Raw genomic sequence first — 27,992 nt, forward strand, 5'->3', positions numbered from 1 at the left:
TCATCTTCTTTGGACAGCTAAGGTATGAGCAGTCTCTTGCTTTCATTCTCATCTCTCAGCTTTACTTTATTGTGCCTTATAATGGACTCTACTCCATCTGCGCAAAGAGAATTTCTTAGCTTCTATGGAAGTAAAATGCACTCACCATAAAAGTTGTCCTTAAAGGAGGAATGTCAGCGATGCCCAGTTCCTCGGGCAATATTTAACTTCTTTTGCAATGATCAGTCAGCCATAGCTTTACCTGTGGTAACCAGTAATTCAGAATTAGAAGCTCCCATTTAGGTAGTATGGGATTTGGTTTGTGCTCACGTCTAGTTCCTCTCCATGTGGGGGATATGTCGCTATCTGAACATAGGAAAATTAATGTAGTCTAGAGTCACATTTTACATTTACTCAAATATTTATTTGAACTCATAAAAAGTTTATTGATATAATTTAGAAGGTGAAGAACTCAAATACATTCCAAATATTGACTAAAATAGTGTGGGAAGTAGCTTAGAGAACTTTCCATCAAAATCACTGTTATGCATATCATTGTATCCTTCTCCATAAAATCATATCCCTTCTCAAAACCACACCCTCCAAGTGGTAAATTCTGGAGCCGATTTGCTCTGCAAGTTGCCAAATGTGAAGATAAAGTAAGTAGTGCAGCCAGCTAGAAGGAAGAGATATAAATGTACAAACAGGACATTTCTGCTAGAGTCTTAGGCATTCAGGAGGTACATAATCTTCATACAAATATATAAAACTTTTTAGAGAGCCATTTTTGTTTGAATCCATTCTCTTACTCTTCAATTCTTCACATCAAGTCTGCAAAGGAAAAAGAAAAGCAACTGTTAGTGCCCGTGAGATATTTTTAGGGACAGCTTGTGAATCAATATGATAGGGACAGGTCAAAATTGAGAACCTCATTTTCACTTGAAAGCTTGACCTCTTGAGTCCGTGAAGGTAAAGTGAACTATGAATAGAAGCTGTGACCATCAGTTCTGGCTCTAGGGATCTGAGTGATTCCAAACTAAATGAAGATGACTTCCTTCTGAAGCCCTAGAGTATAAAGTCAGCATTAGATCCATCCTCATTGCCCTGTAACTTTTTAGTTTCCTATCATCGTGAGGAGGATGGGATTCCTCATGCCTGAGCTTGGCCACGTGACTTGCTTCAGTCAAGAGAATGACACAGAAGTGTGCTGGTTCTGAGCCTGCACCTTGAGAGGGATCACATGTTTTGATTTGCTCTCTTGCACATCTGCCATTGCCATCAGGAGGGTGTGCCCAGGCCCTCCTGCTGGTCCCGAGTGAAGGATGGGCAGCATGTGGAGCACAGCCCCCAGCTCACACTGATACCCAGCCTGGGTCAGTTGAGCCACAAACACATGAGCCAGAGTAATAAATGCTTTTGTTTTAGGCCAGGGGTCCCCAACCCCCAGGATTTAATGCCTGATGAGCCTGACGTGGAGCTGATGTAATAATAATTGAAATAAAGTGCAATATCAATGTAATGCACTTGAATCATCCCCAAACCTTCCCCCGCACCCCTGATCTGTGGGAAAATTCTCTTCCATGAAACTGCTCCGTGGTGCCAGAAAGGTGGGGGACCTCTGGTTTAAGCCATTAGATTTGGAGATGGTTGGTAATGCAGCCATAGCTAACTGATACAATGCCCTTTCTCTTAAAGGCACTTGCAGTGCCAGGATGGTTGAACATTATTCACCCCTTTGTTTTCCATTATTCTTTGCTGCCATTTCTTGCATGTTTCACTTATGTGGATAGGCTGAATCTTTTCTAAGAAATAGAATCCTTATAGTTTTATTTTGTTTTTGTTTGGTTTTTTTTTTGCCAGTGGCTGTAGGAGGGTCACCCCACCCCTACTACACCTGCTGTGGCAGTCACCATGGCTTGGTTCTCTCCGTGTCCATTCACAATCCCCTTCTCCTTTGCTTTTCTCTGCTACAAAGACTGGTGGCCAAATACTCCCTTTCCCCGTCTCTCTTACAGCTTGGGGCAGCTGTGGGACCCAGCTGTGGCCAGTGAACCCCGAGGAGAATTCTGCAGCAGAGGTCTTTTAGAAAGCTTTGCTTTCCTGTGTATTTCTATAGAGATGACAGAGCCTGTGGCATCATTTTAACATTTATGTAGTGTGGCTGTGATGCAGGTTGTATTATACTCATTGTTGGGATGAAACACCTAGAAGTTCAAAGAGCCAAGTGAGTAGCTCAAAGTCTCACAGCTGTTAAAGAGAAAAGCTGGGATTTGAATTCCAGTGTCCTGGCTCTGGGCCCCTTCCACTCCCTTAAAGGGAAGGTTTGGATGGTTCTTGAACTGGAGGGGAAGGTAGGAACACGTCATTGACTACAGAACTGAAAACGGTACTCCCACTGGCTCCTGTATTTTTTATTATAGCATTTATTTCCTTTTCATAGAAATTCAGTTTTCAGTGTAGGTCACTCACCAGGAGAAAACAAAATGCTTCCTCTTTCCCAGTCCATGATTTCCTGGCTGAAATGTACTTTGTTGACCAGCAGCTTCCCAGTTTCACTTGGGGTCCCCCATGCCAGTCTGGGTCTCCCTTGCACACCCTGCACTGAGTTTGTTGCCACTTACTGCTCACAATACACGATTCAAGCCTTCAGGCCTCTCCCTCTTAACTGAAGTTAAGTGGCTAATAACCTAACTGAAGTCCTCCCACTCCCGCATGGCTCTCCACGTCATAGGTTGCATTGCAGTGAGTTGCCTATACATCCTCTCTCTCCCCTCATCTCATGCCCGCCATAGCCGTCCTGTAGGCTGTGACCTTCTGAAGGACATGTCTTTCCGTACCCTTCCCTATCCTGGTACCTGACACAAAGCGGAAGCCTAGGGACCGGCAAGTTGGAGCACTGGAGGGCTGAGAGCAGGAGAAGAAGTGGCATTGGAATGCCTCCGAGGCAGCAGGAGTGAGCGAGGGGCCACAGAGGCGGGACATCAGCAGTGCTGACGGGCTGCACTGCGTCCCCACTGTGCTCACACCTGTCCTGGGCCCCAGTCAGAGCTGCGTCATGCCCGGTGTGTGCCCAAGCCATGTTACTGCTGTGGTCACTGTGCTCGGCAACATATGGCAGGTCTCTCTGGCCAAGGGAGAGGCCTGTCACAAGCTGCCCTCGAAACCAAGATATTCATTCCTTGAGCTTCTCTGAGCAGCATGGAAAAGGTGATGATTCATAGCAAATTGTCACCGAAGCTTGTTCTATGAGGTGACATTTCTCTCCAACAAGTGTCCAGACTATAAAACCTCATCTGCAGCCGTTTCTGTGACAGGCTTAAGATGGACTCTGATCCCCACACATCTGTCTCACGGGGCTAGAATTATAGCTATCCTGAGAAACAGGATGAGCCATTTGCAGCGACCCTTCAGCAACTGTTTTCTTAAAAGCCCTAAGATGCCCCTGATGACTGGGTTCAGCTTGTGGACATGTCTGACTTTAAGACAGTTTTGGAAACATAAGGAAACCTTGACGCAGTTTGCCCAGACCACTGTGGCCACTGAGATTTAAGAAAAGCAAACTGTATTTCATAAGGGGATGCAGGAATCACTGGCTTGACACAGTCACTTCATCTCATCTACAAAGTGAGCCCGGGTCTTCCTTGTAGAAGGAGCTGGCAGGAGGCAGCAGATGGAGCAGAAGAGTCACCGGAGTTGCCATTCTACAGACCACCCTGCCCTCCCTCAGACTCTGCTCTACTTCCCCAGCCCCAGTAGAATCTGAGACGGCCCAGCGGCCCTGGACACAGGACATTGCTGATGGCCAAGGTCACAATGGTCCTTCCAAGAGTGCAGGGCCCCCAGAGGACCAGTGTCTCCATCCTTGGCCTGGTGGGATGCCGAGTGTTCTCAGAATGCCTTTATGTGACCAGAATCCAAGAATTCAGAGACCTGGGTCAGGGCTCACATTTAAAGTTGAGAACAATGGGAAGGGATCCAGAGCTAAAATTGCCCCTTCTGTAAAGCACACTTGTTTGTCGGGGTGCTGGAATGCAAGGGTGTTGGGCGATATCCCGGGCCACACTGCTTTGCCGCCTAGACAACAGCTGTCAGCTATTCTCCTGTGTCCTGTTCCTCTGTCAGGGACATGGGTGAGAACGGTGGGGAATGCAAGGCCCCCTGTGGGAAATGTCACTCTCCAGCTACCTGGCATCCCTTTTCTACCCTAAGCAAAAAAGGTTCACATTGAGAAAGGCACACCTTGGCTGTGGCAGGGGTGATACCCCAGACAGCTCCCATGTGTCACTCTAAGTCCAGGCTGAGGGCATGTGATGTTTACGCCTTGCCATGACCCATTTATAGCCGTGTTACTCATACTTGCCACGGTCCCACGTACATCATTTAGGAAATGGAGTCCACTCAACACTACTCTGCATTTGGTCCTTTACCCAGACACCTGGGGGCGGTGCAATGATGACTTCCTCCTGCGTGGTGCTAAATCATAGAGCCATAAACACAGTGACACTCAAATGTCGTCAAGAGAAAGGCCATGCCTCATGTTCCATCCAGTTCCATATGGAGTGGCCGACCAGGCTCCCAGAGCACACTGGTTGAAGCTTTGGAGTTTGTTAGAGGGCATTGGTGGAGTCCTCTAGAGTTTGCAAAGCCCGTTCATGTGCATTGCCCCACGTGACCATCATGACCACACAGAGATGAAGGCGGTGCCAGCTACAAACACGACTCTTAGCGCACCTCCACACCAAGGTCAGGGACAAAGGAAGCACACTGTGTGAAACTGCGCCAGGGTCACTCCAAACCCAGAACTTTATTTTATCTCCACCAGCCACTCATAAAGTAAAAGAAACAAAACTCTAGGTAGAAACTTTTAAAACTTTTTCCTTAAGCTGCAAAATAGCCATGTCAGTTGGCTTTGGTACATCATGAAGCCTTTGGTGGCTAAGGTAAAAACTGAAATGTTCCTACTAATTACTAGTTTAAAAAAAGGGAGATGAGAAAGACACAAAGAGCAGGACATTTGGGGATTTGGGGGGTACGATTCTACACCTAAAATCCAGAGTCAAGCAGTATTACATGCTGGGTGTGAAGAATTTGAGTGACGCAAAGAAGGCAAATTGCATATCCAGGTCAAATTCATTAAAAATAAGTTCAAAAAGGTTTTTTTTTTTTTTAAATCCTATTGTATTGAGAGTTTGTTGGCTTCGATATCAAGTCAGGAACCGGCAGCTGAGATGATATTGAACTTATTTGTAGAGATCTTTGTGAAATCAGGGGCATAGTCCAAGACTAGTTACCACTGGTGGCTCCTGGCTTTGCCGTCAGTGTCTCCATCTGTCAGAGCACAGACCTCCCTGTTTCTAAAGGGGAGATTTTACTGGAAAAACAGATTTTACTGGAAAAACACTGGCCCAAGACTTCCTAGTAAAGCAGGGATCAGTAATGCACAGAGGAAGACACAGTGATGAAAAAGTCGAGTAGGCTGCTGTCGTAAGAGGTTCTCAAGTTTCCAAAGATGGCAAAACCTTCTATCTTGTTTAGGCCTGAGCATTTGAGACCTAGGGACAATGGCACTTTCATCAGAAATACCCAGTATCCTCTTTGAACTGTCTGGCATGGTCTCTGGCAGGCAGAGGTCCTGGGATATCCAAATGGAAAAGCAATTTCTTGACATAAAGTGAACAGAACATGTGAAACAAATGTAGGCCTCCCTCACTGTCTCCAGTAAAGCATCCTGGGAAGCACACTGTCATGGAGATCCCCTTAGAGCTCACTGACACTTTGTTTTGTTTGTTTTTACAGTAACGATGGTAGCGAGCGGTCCATAGTCTCAGTATTAAATAAAAACCTGGATATTGGTATACCATCAAGCAAAGGTATAGCTATAAAGCTTTGCAATCTTCCAAAATAGTAAACCTATTTTCAAAGATGAATGAAACTTGAGTTTTCTTATTCCTCCTCATTTTAGAAATTAGGAAATTAAAATCCAGAGAGCTTGAATCACTTGTCCAAGGTTACACAGCTAGTTAATGGCTGGTCCAAGATTAAATGCTAATCTGGAGCTCCTAGCCCCTACAATCAGTCTGTACGTGTTGATGGTATTAGAGGCACCTCAAATGAATAGCTGATATGTATAAGTGTACTTGTAGTGTAAAAATAATTTGATTTAACATTCTAGTACTTGTCCTAATGAATACCTAATTTTCATTTTAAAAAATATTTTTGCCTTCTCTGAATGTAGTAGTGTTAATATTTTCATAGAGTAAAATGCACAAATCTTAAGTGAACAACTTAATGAATTTTTTCCATAGGTATATACCCATGTATGGCTTTTATTTTTGCATAGCTCTTAATGCTACCATATATGCTAGTATATCATTAAGGTTTTCTTCGTTTGAGAAATACTAGTTCCAAGAGACAATAAAGCAAGTTTCACCTTTGAAAGAAAGGGAAGGAAGGGGAAAAAAATTTCCATGGTCAGAAAAATTGAGATTACTGGATCAAGCACAGATAAACCATTTTCTTAGTGTTAGGGTGCCTTGGAGCTTTAAATGTACAAATATGTATTGTGTATATTGGGTGTGAAGACGATATCATGTAGCATTTCAGAATTTGATTACTGAATCATTTGTCCAGTTTTCTACTGTTTGTATTCTTTTTTTTAAATTTATCATCCATTATATCATAGATGGTGGCTTCCCTGTGGCTCAGACACTTAAAAAATCTGCCTGCAATGCAGGAGACCCAGGTTTGATCCCTGGATTGGGAAGATTCCCAGGAGAAGGGAATGGCAACCCACTCCAATATTCTTGCCTGGGGAATCCCATGGACAGAGGAGCCTGGCAGGCTACAGTCCATGGGGTTGCAAAGAGTCTGACACGACTGAGCAACTGACACTTTCACTTTCACATCACAGATAGTATGTGTACTGTTCCATCAGGTGGGTATACAAGAGCTGACTTAACCATATTGGACACTTAGGTTCTTAATGAATTTTGCTATCATAAGTAAACATAACTTTTGCCACATATTCTCTTTAGGATGGCTTCCATCAAGGTCTAATTGGGTTGGAGGACATAATAATCCACAATGGCTGGAACTTTCTTCATTTACTAAGGTCCACACCCTCATCATCTAGGCTGGCCTAGCACTTGTTCTACAGAAGACTATCTGTTGAGGGAATGAACAAGCCCCTGTTTCATGATCATTTTCCCATTAATTTTTGTGAATATTACAAGTAACTTTTTTCATTGAATATCCCTTTAATTACTAATGAGGCTCTTATTTTCTCATGGATTCTCTATTAATTCTAGATCTGCTTTTGTGAATTGTGAGTTCAGTTCCTTTATCTATTAAGGTAGTAATATTTTGCTTCCCAATTTGCATGGGCTCTTTATACAATTATACATTTCATGGGAAACAGTTTTCTTGATAGTGTTTGCCATTTAATGTTTGGGTTTTTCTTTTTCAAGTACAGAATTGTTTTTTAGTTAGCAAGATTTTGAGGGATGTTTTGGTGACTCTTCTTTAAAAAGCTCGCCGAGCAAGCTTAAATTAATGCCTTCATTCCCTCCCCCTACCCCGAATCATTCCAACCATTATTTTTAAAGTTATAGTCAAATCCTACCTTTTGAAGTCATCATCAAAGGTCCTTAATTTATCACCTTAAAAGTGACAAGAGGTCAAAAAAGGATGTTCATGAAAAGAAAAGCATTGCTTTGGAGATACGGGGTCTTATTTAGAAGCTTTGGTAAATCACTCCCAAAGTTGGGGAGGGATGAGTTTCTTTAAATCCCCCAGAAGAAGGGCTCAAATTTGGCTGTACATTGGAATCACCTGGGGAGTTATTAAAAATTCCGAGGTCCAGGCTGTCCCACAGCAATGACATAAGCTCTCTGGGGGTGGGATCTCCTGGGCCTCTGATGTGCAGCCAAGGTTGAGAACCGCTGGCCTAGAAGCACTTCTCAGATGTTAATGTCCAGAGGAAGCACTTGAGGATCCTGTTAAGTTGCAGATTCTGACTCAGGAAACCTGGGGTGTCTATGTCTAGCATCCTCACAGGGGGATGCTGTTGCTGTTGGTCCATGGAGCACACTTTGAGAATCAAGGGTTTTAAGCAGTAGTTCTCAGTGAAAGGGATGGCATTTTGCCCCCGGGGGACTTTTGGCACTATTTGGAGACATTTTTGGCTATTACAACCAGGAGGAGGGAGTGTCGCTGACATCTAGTGGGTAGAGGGATGTGCCAAACAGCCTGCAAGGCCCAGGACAATCCCCATTCCAAAGAGTTATCTGGCCCAAATGTCAATAGTGTTGAATGTGAGAAACCATACTCTAGAGAGAGTTGTTTCTGTGACAGAAAATGATCCCAAGCCTGAGCTGGAAGACTGTATGCTCTGGTGGAGTGAGTGGTCCCTTCTAGGAAGCATTTCTGATAAAATGTATGAGTGATTTTCTTCTGATCAATTTTAATGAGATTAAGAGCCCCCTCTGGGAGATGAGATTTACCTGCCTCCCTAAATTAGCCTTGTGACAGAGCTTAAAAACCAATTGTACCCAGTGTAACAATGTTATCTAACCACACTTGTTTCTATTCCAAGTTTTTGAACTGGCTGTTTGAAGCCTCTTTAAGCAACTTTGAAATAAAGCTTTGACATGAGCTGGCAATGAATTCATCAGAGAAATTGCTTCAAAACCCTTCACCTTGGCAGCCTCCAGGCTACTTGCTGGGTGAACCTTGTCTCTAAATTCAACTGTTTACTCAGTGCCTACTGTGGAGACATTGTAGTGCAGACTCTGCTTTCAGGTCCCAGCCATCCTGCTTTCTAGCTGTGTCACCTTGGGCAAGTGTTCTTCTAAAGTACAGGAAAGTAACAGTTTTATACTCATAGAGTCGTTGCGAGGATAACATATTAAAGCATTCAGCAGAGTGCTTCCCACATAGTAAATGCTCAATAAATGTGTACTGTTACTACTATTCTGAGCTGAAGACCCAAAAAAGCTTATAAATCAACACATCCCCTGCCTTGATCCTTCACTAAGCAAGATGAAGTCTTTGTCATCTTGGCATCAAGCTCTTTGTGGTACTGATGGTTGGTGGAGGTCTAAATGGGTGGAGAGGAGTATTGGAAGCAGTGAACTGAGTTGAAATTACAGAAAAAAGAAGGACCGGGGCAATTAGTGGATAACTGGACTCTGGGGAAAGAATGAAGAGAGATTCTGTGAAAAAAGTCTCCTAGAGAAGGAATCATAGACTAATAATGGGTCAAGAATTTTTAGGTCACTTTACAATGTTAATCTTAGGTGAAGGTTTGCATTCCTTTTTGAGGCCACTTTTGGTGATCAATTTATGTTTCTTTTGGAGGAGACTGTACTTAAACGGTATTAAAGGTAGAAACCAGATGCCTGACTTTATCTTGGTTACATTATATGCCAGAAAATGTATTAGGTAGGCACTGTGGACACACCAATGGGTAGGTTATACCCCTTCATGGCACTGATCATCTAGAAGGAAAATCAGATAATAAAATGAGTAAATGAGTGATGGCAGTCCATTCCTCCATGGTGACGGGTGCAGCCATGAGGGGACCAACACAGAAAACTGTAGATGCTTTATCAGTTTAAGGGGTTATGGAAAGGCTTTTCCCAAATCGTATTTAAACTGAGATCTGAATGATGGGTAAGAGTTAGCCTGCCCATGGGAAGGGAAAGAGAGAGAAATTGGAAAATAATACGCTGAGCATGTATAAAAGCCTAGACTCAGCATGGCACCTCCATGAGCTGGCTTGGAGCAAGGGATGCCCTGGGTGGGCAGAAATGCCTGTTGGGAGGACTTGGTGAGCCTGAGTCAGTTAGTGTAGGCCCTGCGAGCGGTGGGTCACTAAGGGCTGTTTGTCAGGATGACCTGTTTATCGCTTTTGTGTTTTTACTTTTTAAAATAATCCTGTTTGCTGCAGGGCTCTGGTGATGAAAAACCAGGGAGAAAGGCTTTAGGGAATGAAAGGCACAGGTCACTCTGAGAGCCGTGGGCCACTAATGCTCTGATTGCTCAGGGAGGTCACGTGCGTGGCAGCAACAAGCATGGTGGGTGAATGGAGTTCGCAAACCTTCTTTCAAGGTGACAACAAGGGTCAGACATCTAAGAAACTCACGGCGCTTGTCCAAGGACTCTTGCTGAGGATTTAGAAAGGCGGCCCAGCGAGAGCCCAGGGGCTCCCCACTGAAGCATCTCCGCTCCAGTCTCAGACTCCAGCACGGGCTTAGCAAGGTTCCCAAGGGCCTCCCACTTTACTCAGAGAACAAAATATGAGACAAATCACAAATGACCACAGACTGCCGGACAGGCTCCCACCTGTCAATGCCCCAGTAGTTTGTGGGCTAAGAAGAATCTGAGCTTAAATAAAGCAGAAATGCACAGTCTTCCGATCTCATGGCTTAATTTATTGAACAGGAAATAAGCCTTAGGAGGGAAACAGACCTGTTCCTAATGATTTAACCATTAATACAGCCCTGCTATAAATGGAACTCAGAAGAAAAGGTGGCTTGTCAGAGGGTGAAAGAGTAGACCCCATTAGACAAAATAGGTCAGGCAGAGAGAAAGTCGTCCTGTCTCCTGACTAGTTATGTTGATCTGACATGACAGGCCTTGTTTTTTTTTAACTGTTCGAAAAGGGAGAGAGATTATAGAAGCGGTTTCTTTCTGGTTGCTGTCCTTTTTAGAAGATGGCTGTTTCAAAGAGGATCCTGAAAACAAAAGAGCTGATAGCATTTATCGCAGTTCTGAGTTTTGTGCTTAAAAACGTGTGTGTGTGTGTGTGTATGTGTGTGTGTGTGTTTTCAGAAATAAATTTTTACAGAATAAAAATTCTGTGCTTCTTCTAGGGAGTCTTCTCTGGTTGATCACTGCCTTTCATCTTGGATTAATGAGACAGTAACTCCTAAGGAGGATCACCCTTCCATCAGTCTGATTTCTGGTGTTACTCTCTGCTTTTTTCTTGTTTTTGTTTTCACCCTCCCAAATCGAAAGAGAATAGGAACACGATCACAATATGAGAACAAACCGAGGAGAGGGGGCAGTACACAAGCTGATTTGTCCCTTCAACCTTGACTTTTTAGCTTACTTCTGAATTTGCCCTCCCGAAGAGTTTCTGCTTTCTCCTTCCTCCATTTGGAGCGCCTCCTCCCTAATGACTCAGGGAAGTGAAGAGAGACCTTTCCCTAGTGCTCAGAGTTTGTGCTCTGCTTGTATGTTATCTGGTTTATGAAAGCGTCTGCTGTTAAAAACATCAGGGAAACTGGCTTCACATTTGGAAGTAAGCTTTCTAATCTCCCCAAAGATAAACAACATTTGGTGTTTTAAATAAATATAAGAAATTGTGAATGATGGGGATCAGTAGGGTTGAAAGAAAAGCAAACACTGAGATGTTAACGCTAGTGACGTTGGGCAAAACCTCACTTCTCCAGACCTCAGGTCTGTCAAATGTAAAAAAAAGAAAAGAGGGGTAGGGGTTAGGTTGCTGGGGTAGGCATCCTCCCAGGTGACCCCTCTGTGAGTCTTGCCACCTGGTATTCATATACCCTTGTCCAGCACAGAGTAGGGCTGACTTGTGTAATCAGTAGCATATTACAGAAATGACAGGGTGTGACTTCCAAGACTGGGTCTTAAAAATCACTGCAGCTTCCACCTTGCTCTATTTTGGATTATTGGGTCTGAGGGAAGCCAGCTGCCATGTTGTGAGGGCACTCAAGCAGCCCAATGGTACCAAGACCTCCTGATAACCGTCAGCATCAATCAGCCAGTGGTAAGAGTACACCATCTTAAAAGAGGATCTTCTAGTCTTAGTCAAGGGTTTAGATGACTACAGTCCCAGCCAATATCTTGACTGCAACATCATCAGGGATGCCAGAACCACACAGCTCAGCCACTTGTGAACTCCTGACCCACAGAAACTCTGAGATAGTATTATTGCTTTAAGCTGCTAGGTTTGGGGTAATTTGTTATACAGCTGCTGCTGCTGCTGCCAAGTTGCTTCAGTCGTTCAGTCTGTGCGACCCCATAGACGACAGCCCACCAGGCTCCTCTGTCCCTGGGATTCTCCAGGCAAGAACACTGGAGTGGGTTGCCATTTCCTTCTCCAATGCATGCATGCATGCTTAGTTGCTTCAGTCATGTCCGACTCTGTGCGACCCTATGGACAGCAGCCCACCAGGCTCCTCCGTCCACAGGATTCTCTAGGCAAAAATACTGGAGTGGGTTGCCATTTCCTTCTCCATGTTATGCAGCAATATATAACTAATACAGTTGCCTTGGGCCAAGTCCAGTTCTTATATTTTATATGTCAGTGAGTAGGGGTTATTAACAAGAATCTCAAAGTTGGCATTTTGTTTATCTCAAAAACCAGATCCTAGCTGCAGGATAAGACCGTATTGCTTTGGGCATTTCTAAAAAGGCAAGTAGCCATTCTCTAAAGACTTGCCATCCTAAGAACTCATGGATTCCCTTTTGTGGAAGCTGGCCAACACAGCCAGCTGGCCTTGAACCAAAGCTTACAGTGCCATAGTTCAGCAAGCAGCAATTAGTCCTTAGCACATCATACAAAAAACATACCCCACTTACATTGTGTTTACATCTAGACACTCAACTTGTTAAAACAAACTTCAGTGGAATGGGGATTACTTGGGCTCTCCTCTTAATGAGTCATTCCAAAGGGTGCAACTGGAGAAAAACACCACCCCTAGCAGTTTTTAGTCTGAGATGAATTGGGAGAGGGGTTCAAAGTTGCTGAGTTAATAGTTAAACTCAAGTGACTCTCCAGGGCGTGGGACATATCTGGAAAGCAGGCCCTTTGCATTGGCCTGGACCTTGGTTAGACTGAGAGACATTGATGGCACCCTTACCTGTGATGATATGACTCCATGTATCTTGGAATAGACACACAGCACTAACAAGGCATATAGCACACTCACTAGTGGGAACTACCATATCTTCAGCCCCTTCTAAACCCAACATGGCTATTGTTCTGAACTCACGCGGTAGTCTGGATACCTCAGTATGTCTTCCCCATGCCCTATCCCAAACAGAAGTTGTGGCTCACCACGGATCACCCTCTGAATAAATGGATATAGATGCTGCATGGCTTTCCAAGAATGTGTGGCTATTTTCCACATTTAAGAGACTTTCACTGCAACCATCTTCACATTCAACAAAAGAAATACTTTTCTGAACAAGACATATTTCAGTTTGGTTTGTCCATGGAGGATCTGAGAAACATTCTCTAACCCAGTCCTTCTGATGCAAGTTGCATGTTAGACTCACCTGGGGGTCTTGTGAAGCATACCCCTCCATTATTGATTGGGGTGGGGCTTAGGCAGGTCCAAGTGATCCTAGTGTGCAGTCAGCACTGAGGATGGTCTAACTGTACCCAGCAACTTGCTGCTGCCTGACCCCAAAACTAAAGTAACTAGAATAAAAATAAGTCAGTTGTTCAGAAACTGGCTTCAGTTCTTATGTCATAATGTTTGAGAAAAGCTATACAACTGCCCATCAATCAGCCAGGTAGCTGGGATCCTGGGCCTGTTTTGTATTGGACTTGAAAGATGTTCAAATTTAGAACATCTTCTGTGTTTTATTCCCACTGCCAGGACATCCATAACAGTATGCTTGAATGAAGATGATCATACCTGGCTTTTTGGTCTCTGCGTATACTTGAAATTTGGCAAGACCTTCCTTAGAAATATTTCTATAGAGATTGGAAAAGTGACTCCCCTTATTTCTTGCCAATCACCGCATCCAGAGATCTCTGTATTATTTGTTACAACTGCACGCGAGTCTAAGATTATCTCAAAATTTAAAGTTTAAATTGAAAATCAGATAATGGGCTACATTTGTCCCCTGGACCCTGGTTTGCCAACCCTTGGACTATAGCAGGGTTAGAACTTAAGAGTTACAGAAATGAATATTGTATCAATGAGATTAAGTGACTGGTAGGTAAGTTGATGCCATGGGCAGAATTCCTCATGCATTATATTATCTCTCGTAATTTACACACTGCATTTCACCCCAGTGGAACTTCCTCTGTCTGCCACATGGAGAATCAGTCTGGAACAATGGTTAGGAGTCAGACAGCTTGCATTTGAATTCTGGCTGCCCCACTCTCTAGCTGTGCCACCTTGGGCAAGTTATGTAACTTCTCTGTGCCTCAGTTTTCTCACCTGTAAAATGCAGCTCTTATGTATAGTAACTCATTTAAGAATTACGAGGTAGGGTACTTGGGATAGTGCCTGACCCTTGGAAGCACTATTGTAAGGACTAATGACTGTTGCTTCATCAATGCATCATGTTATCTGAATTTCAGCAAGGCAATGTGGCCAAGTTGCTTTCTGTACCTTTGGATACTAGCTATAAAACTGTGGACCAGATAATGGAATAGTTAGGGAATTTGGAATGTCCTGACCTAAACAATCTAGATTCATGGCTCTAGGTCAGTGGTTCTCAAAGTGTGGCCCCCAGACCACCAGCAGCAGCAGCCCATGGGAACATATTAGAAATACAAATTCTGAGGCCCACCCCAGACCTACAGAATCAGAAAGTCTGGAGGTGGGGCCCAGCATTCTAAGTTTCAGGAAGCCCTCCAGATGCTGCTGATGTTTGAGAAAGTTTGAGAACCACTGCTCTAGGCCATTCTGAAGAGTTTCTGTTGCCAAAGTACACAGGATGCTGTCCTTGGTGCTGCCTTGTCCCCACTCTCCTCAAGATCTCAGTTAAATATAAGGATGAGCTTGCTTCTCAGATTGGCAGATCAGACACTCAAAGTCAGCCTAGAGAAACAACTACACTAGTGGATGCTGGAATGTGGACCTGAAATGGTCTCAGTCGGTTGGAAGTGCCAGCCAAAATTCGCAGTTGTTTTGATTTTTAATAGAGTTTTATTTTTACCTTGGAGAAGGCAATGGCACCCCACTCCAGTACTCTTGCCTGGAAAATCCCCTGGACAGAGGAGCCTGGTAGGCTACAGTCCATGGGGTTGCTAAGAGTCGGACACAACCGAGCGACTTCACTTTCACTTTCACATTTTTAACACAAATTTCAAACTCAAGTTTCTTTGAGTTAGGCATTTGAACTCCTACATGTCCAGTGAGGTTGTCAGCAGTGATGTGGGTATCCAGGCACTGTATTTCTAGTTAGCATCGTGGCCAAGATTGCACGATTGTGGCAGGTTGCCCCTGAGCACAGGACTGAAGCCTTGCCCATCACCTCTTGGCATTTTATGACTTCATCACCTAGTGAGGAAGGGTATCACCCAGGAAAAAACAGAATCTGCAGTTAGTTATGAAGGAATGGCAGTGAAATGATGAGGTGGTTCAGGGGTCATTCTAATGCAGCTTCATATGCCATCTGTTCTGGTTTCTGGGCATTATCAGCTGTTTTGTCTTATCCAGGCCATGTGATCTTCCCATGCACTGGGACTCCCTGCCAGCCAGGGGCTCTAAGACCAGCTCAGTTGGTGGTGTAGCCTAGTCCTGGCGATGGAAGCAGGTCTATAATTGGCCCTTAATTGGATTGGATTTGGCTCAGAATGACTCCCAGGCTCTCTGTCCCCTGACAGATAACCAGCAGTGAACGTTGTATATAATCCTGTAGGGAATCTGGGATGCCATTTCTTGGCTGTTGCTGACAATGGAGAGCTTTCCAGAAGAGTTGACCTTCAGGATGATGATCTGGGAGTATTTTAAACAGAAGTTTTCCCCAGGTCCATTTATTTGCCACCTGGTCTTTCTTAAATTAAGACATCCCAACCTGATTTTCAAATTCCAGAATCAAATATGTGTGTGTGCATTATACACACACACACACACACACACATGGAAATGATACAGTATTTTTTTTTAATTAGGCAGCAAGAAAACAGTAAACAGAAATGGAAATTGAGATAGTACTTTTCCTTTGAAATATATCTATAGATATAAGTGGGTAACTTAATCCTAGCTCTCTTTCTCTGTCCATGAGAAAAGTCCCTCTGGGTATAGGCAGAGCCATCATCTGTCCTGTTCTAGCCCATTGCATGGGTTGTAACTAACCCCACCCACCCCCGGCACCTGCTGCACCCTGAATGGTGGTCCTACTTTTTTTTATATATATTTGAAATGAAAAGTACTATCTCAACCCATGCAATGGACCATAACAGGACAGATGATGGTTCTGCCTATACCCAGAGCTTTTCTCACTGACAGAGAAAAAGAGCTAGGATTAAGTTACCCACTTATATCTATTGATACAGATGGAGTTAACTACACTTAATCAAAAATTAGTCTTAAAACAAACTCTCTTGATGATACATCCCACAGTCTTCTACCCTGAGTGAAGCTGGAAGTCACATAAGAGTGAACTGCAAATTCAATTCCTGCTCTGCCTGTCTCATGGAACTGTTGTGAGCCTCAGAAGAGAATAAACACAGAAGTAGGCTGGAATTTTTAAAATCAAGTGCAAGAACTTGTTAATATTATTACTGCAAGTAGCTTCCAATTCAAAGATGGGATTTAAAACTTGCCATAAAACTCCAAATGAGCCTTTATTTCCTCATTTTCTGGTTCTTGACACCCCCTAAATTAGCCATTTCATAGAGTCTCCAAGCTGCCATGTTATGTGGCAGTTGTATTTAGTACTGACTGCCTACGTGTTTCACTCTTATTGCAAAGCAGAAATGATTCAGTTGTCAAATTTAGTATCATCAGAAAGAGGGAGAAAACACCCCTGGAGAATACTAAGAGGAGGAGATTGGATGTGAATGGGGCATAAGCCAGGAGAGGATGTCCTAGAGAAGACACAGGGCCACTTCTGGATGTTTAGATCAACATGGATCTTGTTTTAGTTTCTGGACCAGACTTCAATAGTATACAGTCTGTGTACAAAAGATTACTAAAAAGATGAGATGCCTCTGTTTTTGACCATCAAGCCCATTCAAAATGCTCAGTAAAATGGTGTCTGAAATGCATTGTTTCCCTTTCCCTTGATAGTAAGAGAATGGCAGCTTGACTTAAATATTTCTTAAACTGATTTTCTTCAGAAACGCAAACTGGACATATTTGGTAGTTAAAAGTGGCCGAGGAGGGTGTGGAAATCCCTTGAAGTCTCCAAAAATCAAATGAAAGTGCTCAAATGCAATGTGTGTAATTTTACAGGCTTTGGAAACAGTAGCTGCTGCAGGTTTTGAAAAATGGGACTGCAGTGCCTCCTTCAGGAGAAAGATGGTACTTGCAGATTAGAGATCATCTCAGGAGGTCACTGAGACACAAGTCCTCCCAGGGGCTTACAAGGGCCTCAGTGAGCTCAGATTAGTCACAAACAATTAATGGGGTTTCTTTTTCAGTGAGCTTTTTCATATTCCCTGGGGAAATATGCAGAACTCCTCTTTAGAGAGTATTTCATGTAAAAACCAACCAACAGACACTTGGCCTTGGAAGAAAGGGAGGGGGAGCAGAGGGCATGGGAAATTTGTGGGGGCAAAAAAAGGAATGACATTTTCTGGATGCTGATTTGTGCCAGGTGCCCAATCTGAGTCAACTCACTCTCTTTATGTTTGCCTCTCATGATCGAGATAATCATTCCTATTTATAGACGTGGCTCCGAATGGTCAGGAACTTGCCCAAGGTCACAGACTTACTCCGTGACACAGCAGGAATGTGTGAATGTGAAGCACAAATGTGTCCCACTCTATCCAGCACGTCCAGTGCTCAGTGTCTTAAATTAAGTTCCTTCTCATGGTAGCATGCTATCATAATAATAGCTGCTACTGTGTACACACTATGTATGCAACTTAGTGTCTCTCAGCCTCAACACTCCTGAAGTTTCTTGTGGGGGGATGTTTGGTGGCATCCCTGGTCTCTACCCACTAGATGGCAATGGTACCCACCCTGTATTGTGACATCCAAAAAAGTCTCCAAACATTGCTCAGTGACCTTTAGGGCGGTGAGAAAACTTGCCCCCATGAGATAGGTATTACTCTCATTTTTCAGAAAAAGAAACCATGATGAGCCAAATCACAGATCAAGAGAATAGCAAAGCCAGGGCATGAACCTGTGCCTGCAGCACCTCTAAAGCATCTGCTCTTCAACCTTCTTTCAATAGAATATCTGTTTTCTAACATCCTGTCTGGAATCTCTGTCACTTGTATTCAAAGGCCAGGACTTGTTTCTTTCTTCCTTCTGCGGCCATTATGTGTTAAAGTCCACTTTTACATTCGTACCCAACTAGACTGGGAGTCCCTCAGGGGACGTTGTCTTGTATCACCTACCATTAGTGTCATAGTGCCTGGCATATAGTAGATGCTCAAATGTTCACTTACTAAAGGAGTGAATTCATTCCAGTCCTTTAATCCTTCCCTCCCATTCAAATCCAGCTCATGGTATTAATGTGCTTTATGAAGAAAAAGGTTAATTTGGCTAAAGTAAATTCCAGGTAACCTATATACAGATGATTCAGAAATAAAAATTAGCTTCAATCTGAATAAATGGATGTTTGAACACGCAGAATTGAAAAACCTTGTTTGGTAAGGTTTCAGGATCTGTTGCCTCCGGAACAAAAGGGCAGCCATGATTCCTATCATTTGTATCTAAAATCAGGGGTCAGGCAAAAGCAAGGCAGAAAAATGTATATTATGTGTTGAGGATTCAGTTGTGCCTCTGACACTTCAGGGCTGGTCTTCTGGGGTGGAAAGAAGTGCCACTGTCCTTTCTAGAGGCTTCCAGTGACTTCTAGGTGATAAGACAGGCTTGCTTTCTGCTGTTTTCCCAGCAGTCAAGATGAAATTGTTCTGAGCTGCCTTTGTGCCACCTGCCTGGTCAAAAGCGACTCCAATCTGTCTGCAGCTTAATAGAAATGTCCCTCGGTGAGAAGCCAATTGACTGACCTGCCTGGGATTAAAGCAGCCGCCACCTCACCCTACACATAAAGCCCTAAACCGGAGGGTGTGGACTGATCAGTCCCTGGGCAGGGAGAGGAGGCGCGAAGTACAAGTTAAATGTGCGGGTCTCGATATGCTCGTCGTGACTCCTTCTCCTTCTCAAATGCCACAACGTGTCGGGGGAGTTAAAGCGAGCAGCGCTGTCACGACGCAGCCAAGCCTGATGAGACAGCCCGGAATTCACTTCCCCAGTTTTCTGCGTGGGCTGCACACAGCGTGAGAAGGAATGAGAGAGAAAAGGCCTCATGGGTAGGAGACTGCCTCTTGATGACACACAGATGCCTGCCAAGCCCTCGCTCAGCCCAGGAGCAAAGGCGGGCTCTGCAAAGGCCTGGCCTTCCTCGGACTGGCCACAGCTTTGTCAGCACAGGGCCAGGGCCACAGCCTCCCAGGCATAGCCCCTACCGCCCCTCTCCTTCCTCCTCCCCTCCTCCCTTCCTTTCCTTTCGCCTCCTTGGCCTTTCTCTCATGCTTGCTCTGATATTTACAGACATTAAGGAACCCTTCCTGTTTTCCACAACCCTTAAAGAGAGCAAACAATTCATGCTTCCAGGCAACATTCTGCCCATTCACCTGACCCCGGCTAGACTCCCTGATCCGTATTTGAATCCCCAAAGCTGATATCCTTAGCACCTGGTGCAGGCTTTATGCTCAATAAATGCTTGTTGACTGACTGACTGAATTCATGCATGAATGGATGGATGAACAAGCAAACAAATGAATGAATAAATCAACATGTCAAAGTTGTGGTGTCACCTCTTTGTGTAGATGACAGTTTCTGCAGCCTTTTTAAGCCTTTGCTTGTTCTTCCTGCAACCTAACACAGTGAAATAGTGGCAAAACCCAGAAGACCACAACTAAAAGAACATTTTTAAAGAATGCAGTGGGTGCTAGTGATTAAAAGAACTGGCTATGGAGTGTGATATCTGACCTCTGTGACTTACAAGCTGTAGGACTTTGGTCAAGTTATACAAACCATCACATCCTTCTTCCCCCCATATAAATGAAACGGGCATCACAGCATATACCCTGTATAGTCAGCACAAGGAGTAAGGAAATAATGTATGTGAAGTACAGGACACAGTGTCAGGCATATCACGAGTATATAATAAATGCAATGATGACAATAAAAATGATGACATTGATGTTAGTGCTGGCGATTACTAATGCTTAATGCTTAACATTCATATTTTAAAAGACTTGATGAGCTGCTGAGATAACCTACTGCTTTCTGATACATCTGAGAGGAAAAAGTAACCTACCCAAAATGGTCATGTTTAAGGCCAAATACTGTAATTCAGGAATATGCTATGTATACCATAAATATACTTAGTTTATCAATTAACAAAAGAATCATATTTAAGAGTACTTGATGCCTAAGTCTCTGATTAATGTGAATTGATTATAAATATTGGGCCATTAATTACTATTCTCTTTTTATTAATGTTTTCATTTCTGTAAAATGCATTGCATTGATTGCTTGGAAAAGAATGTTTGCAAGATGGTCCTGACGTCAGTCTTTGAAGTAGATCAAGCAGGGTTACTGACACTCAGCACAACTAACGTTTAAGATTGGATAATTCTTTGTTGGGGAGTGGGGCTGTCCTGAGCTTCGTGGGACATTGGCCAACATCCCTGGCATGTCCCCACTAGATGACAGTGGCAGCCCATACCTCTCTGAAGTTGTGACCAATCAGACTCTCTCTAGACGCTGCTGTCTATCCTCAGAACCACTGGAGATAGAGTAATGAGTTCCGTTGCACTGGGAGTAGGGCAAGTGCCAATGGTAACTGTCCTTTAGCCCAAGGAAATCTACATGCCACATTACAAGGGTCTACAAAACTGGGTCCTGAGTCACCTCTGCCTTCTAGCGAGCTGACCAGAGCAGATATGCCCTTCTCAGGGCTCAGATCTGCTTTCACCAATTCCAAATCCCTCCCGAGAATCCACACATTAGGCTTTCCAGATCTCTGTTTTAATAGAAACCACCCAGGTAGCTTCTGTGTGTTTGCTATAGAGAGGCTCTTAAAGCAACTGTCACGATCAGCTCAAAGGCTCCTCACGTTCACCCTCAAGAGTACTTTACACCCACACAGGCTGTAACAGGGTCTAGAACAAAAGCTTTACCAGGCAGTTTAACAAATGAATAAAACCTTGCAGTTCGGAACCATTGCAAACTCATCTTTATCCTAAGCAATTGGGGAGCAGGAAAAAAAAAAAGAGCATCACAAATCAAAAGAAATGTGGCTCCACTAGAGAGTGAAAAATCTCAGCATAAAACCATTTCCTTCAAACAAAGTGAATAGAGCATCTGTAATTGGGTCAAAGCAGGGAACATTTCAAAATTGAGGACAAAAAATTTCCAGCAAACCACCGAGAAGACATTTGGAGAAGTTGTTAGGTTTGTTTTTGTTTTTGTTTTAAGTATCATTCTATGTAAAACAATACATCAGTCCTCTGTCTTCTGGCAGAGGGAAAAGGTTATGAAACCATGATTAAGTCAGACTATGAAAAATAAATCATCTTAATTCCAAAAGCTACAAGCAGCACAAAACATTTTTATGATAGAAAAAGACAGATATTATACAATCTCACTTATATGTAGAACCTAAAACATACATTCTCATAGAAAAAGAGGTCAGACATGTTGTTACCAGAGGCAGAAGGTGGAAGGAATAATTAGAGGAAGGTGGCCAAAGGTACAAATTATCGGCTATAAGATAAATATTGGACCAGCCAAAATTTTCATTTGGATTTTTCTGTAACGTCTTATGAAAAAACCTGGACAACCTTTTTGGCAAACCCAATAAATACTAGAGATATAACGTACAACATGATGACGATAATTAACAGTGCTATATGGTATTTAGGAAAGTTGTTAAGAGAGTAAATTGTGAAGTCTCATCACAAGGGGAAAAATGTTTTTCTTTTTTTCTTGTCTTCTTTATTTTCATCATATCTGTATGAGAGAATGTGAGCTGAGCCTATTTCTATAGTCATTTTGCAATATATATAAATCAAACCATAAAGATGTATGCCTTAAACTTGGCCAGTGATGTATGTCAATTTTTTCTCAGTAAAACTGGAAAAACATTCTTATGAGAAAATGTGAAGTGGGAAAAGATTCAAAACCATACATGTGCTATGAATGATGCTACTTGAGAAAAAAAATTGAAGGAAAACTAGTTCCCATTTATGTATAATTACCCCATCCCAGTTGCTGTGCCTGGATATGCTTTTTAAAATACATCTTCCTAATCCTTCACATCTCCCTAATCCTAAACCCTATGAGGAGGGTGCCATTTTCTGCTTTTTATGAAACCAGGAAATAGAGACACAGAACTCAAAGTTGCAAAGGTAGAAGGTAGTTACCCCAAATCCCATATTGTTAGCAGCTTTAGTTATATTGCATCTCCTATGTAAAGCCAGGGGGAAAACTGGAAGGGAAGATATCAATGTGAGTACTATGCTGAATGATAATTTTATAGGTGAGTACTTTTTATTTCCAAGCTTCTATTATGTTGTGACAGTGTTTATACAAATAGATTTTTTAAACGTATTACATTTTATCATTTGAAATGGCTGATATTTCCATTCAGACATCAGTTGAATAATCTGCCATTTATGTAGATATGGGGTAAGCTTACTCTAAGATGATAAAGGGCATGGTTCCCGAATATGGAGCTGCTAGTATTGATTTGATTGGCTGGTCATTAATTTGAGATCTTTGTTCTGTTTTTAATGTAGGCATTTACAGCTATTAAATGTAATAGCTCTGATGCGAAGAGCTGACTCATTTGAAAAGCCCCTGATGTTGGGAAAGATTGAAGGCAAGAGAAGGGGGCGACAGAGGATGAGATGGTTAGATGGCATTACTGACTCAATGGACATGAGTTTGGGTAAACTCCTGGAGTTGGTGATGGACAGGGAGGCTTGGTGTGCTGCGGTTCATGGGGTCACAAACAGTCAGACATGACTGAGCGACTGAACTGAACTGAACAGCTATTAATTTCCTCTAAACACTGCTTTTGCTGCATGCCACAGTTTGGTGTCTGTTATTTTCATTTTCAATTGTCTCAAAGTGTTTTCTAATTTCTCTTGTGATTTCTTCTTTGACTCATTGGTTATTTAAGAGTGTGTTGTTTAAGTTGTACACCTTGTGAATGTCCCAAATTTCCTTCTGTTATTGACTTCTAATTTCATTCCACTGTAGTCTGAGAACATATTTGCCATGATCTCAGTCCTTTCAAATTTACTGAGAGTTGTTTTATGGCCTAACATGAAACAAGTCCTGGACATTATGCCATATGTGTGCCTGAAAAGAATATGTACTCCGATGTTGTTGAGGGGGGTGTTCCACTAGTTAGTTTATAGCGTTACTCACATTTTCTATTTCTGCTATAGACTGAATGTCTGTGTCCTCTTGCCCCAAAGTCATATTTTGAAGCATAATCCACTGTATGATATTAGGAGGTGGGGACTTTGGGAGGTGAAAAAAGTCATGAGGGTGGAGCCCTCATGAATGGAATTAGTGCCCTTATGAAAGAAACCACAGAAAGCTTCCTTGCCCCTTCTACTGTGTGAGAACGCAGGGAGATGGCCATCTATGAAACAGGAAGCAATTTCTCACCAGATACCACATCTGCTAGTGCCTTGATCTTTGACTTCCCACCCTATAGAACTGTGAGAAATGAATTTCTATTGTTTAAAAGCACCCAGTCTATGGTATTCTTATATACCGGCCCAAACAAACTGACACAATTTCCTTGTTGATCTTCTGTCTAGTTGTTCTATCCATTGTTGAAAGTAGAGTACTGAAGTTGCCTGCTGTTATTGTTCAGTTGTCTATTTCTCCCTTCAATTCTGTTAGTTTTTGTTTCATGTATTTTGTGGGTCTGTTGTTAGGTGCTAAACATACTTCATCAAGTGTCTGAGTACATCAATTTGCCCTTCTGCCAACACTCTCAGAATTAGCCTTTGAATCAGCAAGAATAATTGTGATATGTAATGCTTAACATTTAGGAGTAATGAACGCCTTATGTTCTCCTCCATCAGAGATGGCATCTTTCCGGATGACTGGTTGGTGAATATGTCTTATCTGGACATAGATGTTCTTTGAAAAATAAATACAAAGAACTCTTGAAAATTAAATGATTTTCTTCTAGATTTACATATTTTTCTCCCCCTTTGAGGAAAATGAGCCAATCTTGACATTTTTCCTAATTTTTTTTCAGTTTCCCAGAGGAATAAAATTATAATCAATAAATTAAAGTCAAATTTCTGAGACCTTTACTGATTGTGGACAACAATGTTACCTTCAGTCCTTGACAGAAAAGTTAGTCTTGCTTTTAAGTAGTAATTTCCCAGAGAGTGCACAGACCTGGAAGGTCTGTAAGAACACATTTCTACAGACTTGCTGTGGTCAGGGCACCAGTAATGAGGCATGTATGCGCAAGATGTATCCAGTGTGCCCCGGCCTTTGAAAAGCTATATCCTAGCATAATAAGAAGATTTAAAAAAAATAAAATGAATAGTTTGATAAGGATTGTGGCAGCATAAACAGGTGATACCAGAGTTGGGACAAAGTGCTGGATGGAGAAGATATGCCTCCCCAACAGGGCATGATAATGGCTCTTTTCAAAACTACCAAATCTAGAATCAAGGCTGGTTGGTCAATGTTGGGTACAGCATAGAGACTAACTTGACACCATGGGGCTGCATGTGGGTGTGCAGGAGTTACAGATCATTCCAGTTTACTCTCACTCACTGCCCTACATCAATGTTTCTTAAAGTATGGTCCGATGCCTGCTGGGTGACTTTGAAAGACTCCCTGATTCCCAAATGCAAGTGCTTCCCTCAGTTCAGGCCAACTTCCCTAGTGGCTCAGATGGTAAAGAGTTTGCCTGCAGTGAGGGAGACCAGGGTTTGATCCCTGGGCCGGGAAGATGCCCTAGAGAAGGGAATGGCAACCCACTGCAGTATTCTTGCCTGGAGAATCCCCTGGATGGAGGAGCCTGGCGGGCTACAGTCCATGGGGTCGCAAAGAGCCAGACACGACTGAGTGACTTCACTTTCTTTCTCTCAGTTCTCACAGGAAAATGGAGATTCATTCCATAGACTTTCAGTTATATGCATGGCCAAAAACTAAGCGGGTTATTAAGAATCACTAAAATTTTGCATTTTTCTAAAACCCTGGTTTTGTCTGCTGTCATCAGAACTGGCTGTCACACACCACATGGCCATGCTACAATGTCCAACACAGAGAGGAGGAGTTCCTGCCACTTCAGAAGGACAATTTCTTTCTAGTGCTTCATGGCTCCCAGGGCTTTCAATTGCTGCTATCTTTGTGTTCATTAACATAATTGTAGAACTCTTCTCAGAGTTTATCTTTGTTAATCTTTCTTCTCCTAATTGCTACATTGCCACTACTTTGATACTTATTTTGTTCCTCTCTAATTCTTAGTTATCACTGAGTTCTTTAACTGCTGGGAAAAGAGAAGAGATGATGTGGGTGGGCTGTAGGATCTTGTTTTGCTCTGCCCTGAAAGTCTAAGAAGTATTGCCCTAGAAGAACTCTTTGGTCTCAGCAGGCTGGCCCACTAATAATGCTCTGGACAACCCCTACACTCAAGAAATTATCTCTGAGCCTCTGTTTAAATCATTCCATTCCCACCACCTCCTTTCAGTTGTCCCTGATGCCAAATCATTGTGAGTCTCCCCCTCTCATGAGTCATAACCTCGCTTTGCTCTACTGACTACTAGTCATAGAGGGTCATAAAGCCACGGGATATCTTGAATCACTGAGAGGCTATCTAATTCTTGAATTGTTACCTATCTTTTGAAGTATTTTGTATTTATCTTTCCATTAAAATTAAAGTATCCTGAGAGTACTGACCAAGTTTGACATCTATAGATCTTGTAGAGCAGAATGAAGTGCCCACAGTACAGAAGCTAGTTACAGAGGTTCTTTACTGGGCTCCTGTGGTCTGATCTGAGGGTTGGGAGGGAGCAGAAGAGGACACAGAGTCTATTGGACAACAGCCCTCAGCAATCCTCCAGATTCCCAAACCCCTATTCCTGAAGTCTGAGGTGGCATCTGCTTCAGCTACAGACAGAAGGCTGACAGTGGCTTTTGACAGTGGACATGGGGTTGGAGATTCCTGATCATGCAACAAACAAGCAGGCATGTGAGCATGAGAGGGCCCTTGGTTTTCAGGCATAGCTGCTGCTCCTTTCTCTTCATCTAACTCCTAGGCTTGCTTAAATCGCCTTCTGGCCACCTTGAATAGCAGCCAGGAGACTCCTGAGATGTACAGGAATGAATATCCGCCTTCCCCTGCCCCAGCCTGTTCCAGCGTGGTTTAGGGCCCCATTTGGGATTCTCCTGTCTTTCTTGGCCTTGACTCAGTATGTGTTGTCCCTTTGTTGCCTGGTTCTGGTTTCTGAGGAGGTTCAGGCCCTAAGTCCTTTGCCATAAGCTGTGATTACGGATCTCTAAATGGCTAGTCACTGGCCTTTATGATTCTTATCCAAAGTATTTTTTTTTATCAATATTCATGAATAATTCTAGCCATGACACAGGACATGGAATGAGTCTGAAATCTCACTTAAAAGAAATGCTGATCTTAGCTAGAAGGAGGTGCTCCTCTGTCTTATGTCTAGGATATTATAATAGTTATACCCTAGACTTTGAGCCTTGTGGTTTTCATAGCTTGGCTGTTGTTGTTTTAGTTACTGAGTCGTGTCCAACCCTTTGCGACCCCATGGACTGTAGCCCACCAGGCTCCTCTGTCCATTGGGTTTCCCAGGCAAGATTACTAGTGTGGGTTGCCATTTCCTTCTCCGTGGGATCTTCCAGACCTAAGGATCAAGCCCTTATCTCCTGTAGTGGTAGGCGGATTCTTTATCACTGAGCCACCTGGGAGCCCTCATAGTTTGGTACTGTGGACTTACTCAGTTTTCAGACAATGACCTGTTAGATTAAATCACTGAACAATAATACACAGTGAGGGTAGGTGATGAAGGGGTGGCCCAAAAAGGAGGAAATCAAATCCAACCAGTGAGGAGCTAGATGATGGCTGGTCCAGGGTATTTACTGCTTATGATTCCAGTGAATCAATCAATGTTAAGAAATCGTCTCCCTCCGTGACCATAAACCATGACCATGGAAGTCTCAAAATCTGACAGATTTGCAGAAGAATTGATGAGTCAAAATCAAAACAACCTACTACCTCTCCTACAAAAAGAAAGATCACTCCTTGGCTCAAAACAGTGACTGTCTTCATCAGGAATTCAGATCAACTACCTGGACAGTTTCAGTTTTTATATTCCTATAGAATAAGGACAAATGGGCTTCTCTGAGTGATTTTGCATTATTAGAAATTGTTCAGGAGGGAAGGATCATTAAATCTTCTCTGAGATAATGAAGTAACAAAAAATGTATCCTGGCTATTGTGGTACCATTTTGATATTTTATTGAGTTGCTATTGTTCTCCATTACCGTAACCACAGATTCAAGGCTACAGAATCAATCTCACTGCTGAATAACACCGCAGGATCCTCTCTGAACTAATTTTAAAACACATTCCTTTGAATCTTCAAAACCTAATTCTTCTGCAACTGGAACTGGGGTTAAATTTAGGTCAACAAGAATTTCATAAAAGCAAGAAACCCTTTAAAGTTTGCATTAAAAATTCATGTGTCTAACTGAACAGCCTTAGTTGGGTGATGATAATAAGTATTACCAAAAGTTCGTTTCACTTCTGGGGGCTTTCTCACAAGCAACTTCTGTTGCTTCATCCCAGACATATTGGAATATGTTATCTCAGCTTGGCAATGCAAGCAGTACTGAGTAAAATGACACTCAGTCATCAGTTCATCTCATCCTGTCGTTAATGAATACCGAGTGTGTATGGCTTCAGATCAGTTCCTGCTTATGTCATTTTCTCCTCATCCAGGTTCCTGGATTTACTCTATGGTCAGAGAATCTGTTGTGTTTTGTTCTCACTCCTTTATTCTTTCATATAACTATGCTGAAAACACTGGATACTGTTCTGTTCTG

At 42.9% G+C, this 27,992-nt stretch overlaps 1 protein-coding gene across 3 annotated transcripts in view; it reads right to left on the reverse strand.

Annotated features, from left to right (window-relative positions):
• Positions 1-381: 381 nt before the first annotated feature.
• Positions 382-27,992, reverse strand: part of SMPX (small muscle protein X-linked) — a 50,222-nt gene continuing 22,611 nt past the window's right edge. For 2 of the 3 annotated variants that reach the window (XM_043459149.1, XM_043459151.1), the window contains exon 5: positions 382-810. The gene's annotated coding sequence lies outside the window, so the exon portion shown is untranslated. Of the gene's footprint in view, positions 811-22,187; positions 22,200-24,578; positions 24,584-27,992 lie in introns of those variants that run through there. The other variant, XM_043459150.1, reaches the window with a different exon arrangement.

This window comes from Cervus canadensis, chromosome X, assembly GCF_019320065.1.
Source record: "Cervus canadensis isolate Bull #8, Minnesota chromosome X, ASM1932006v1, whole genome shotgun sequence".
NCBI lineage: Eukaryota > Metazoa > Chordata > Mammalia > Artiodactyla > Cervidae > Cervus > Cervus canadensis.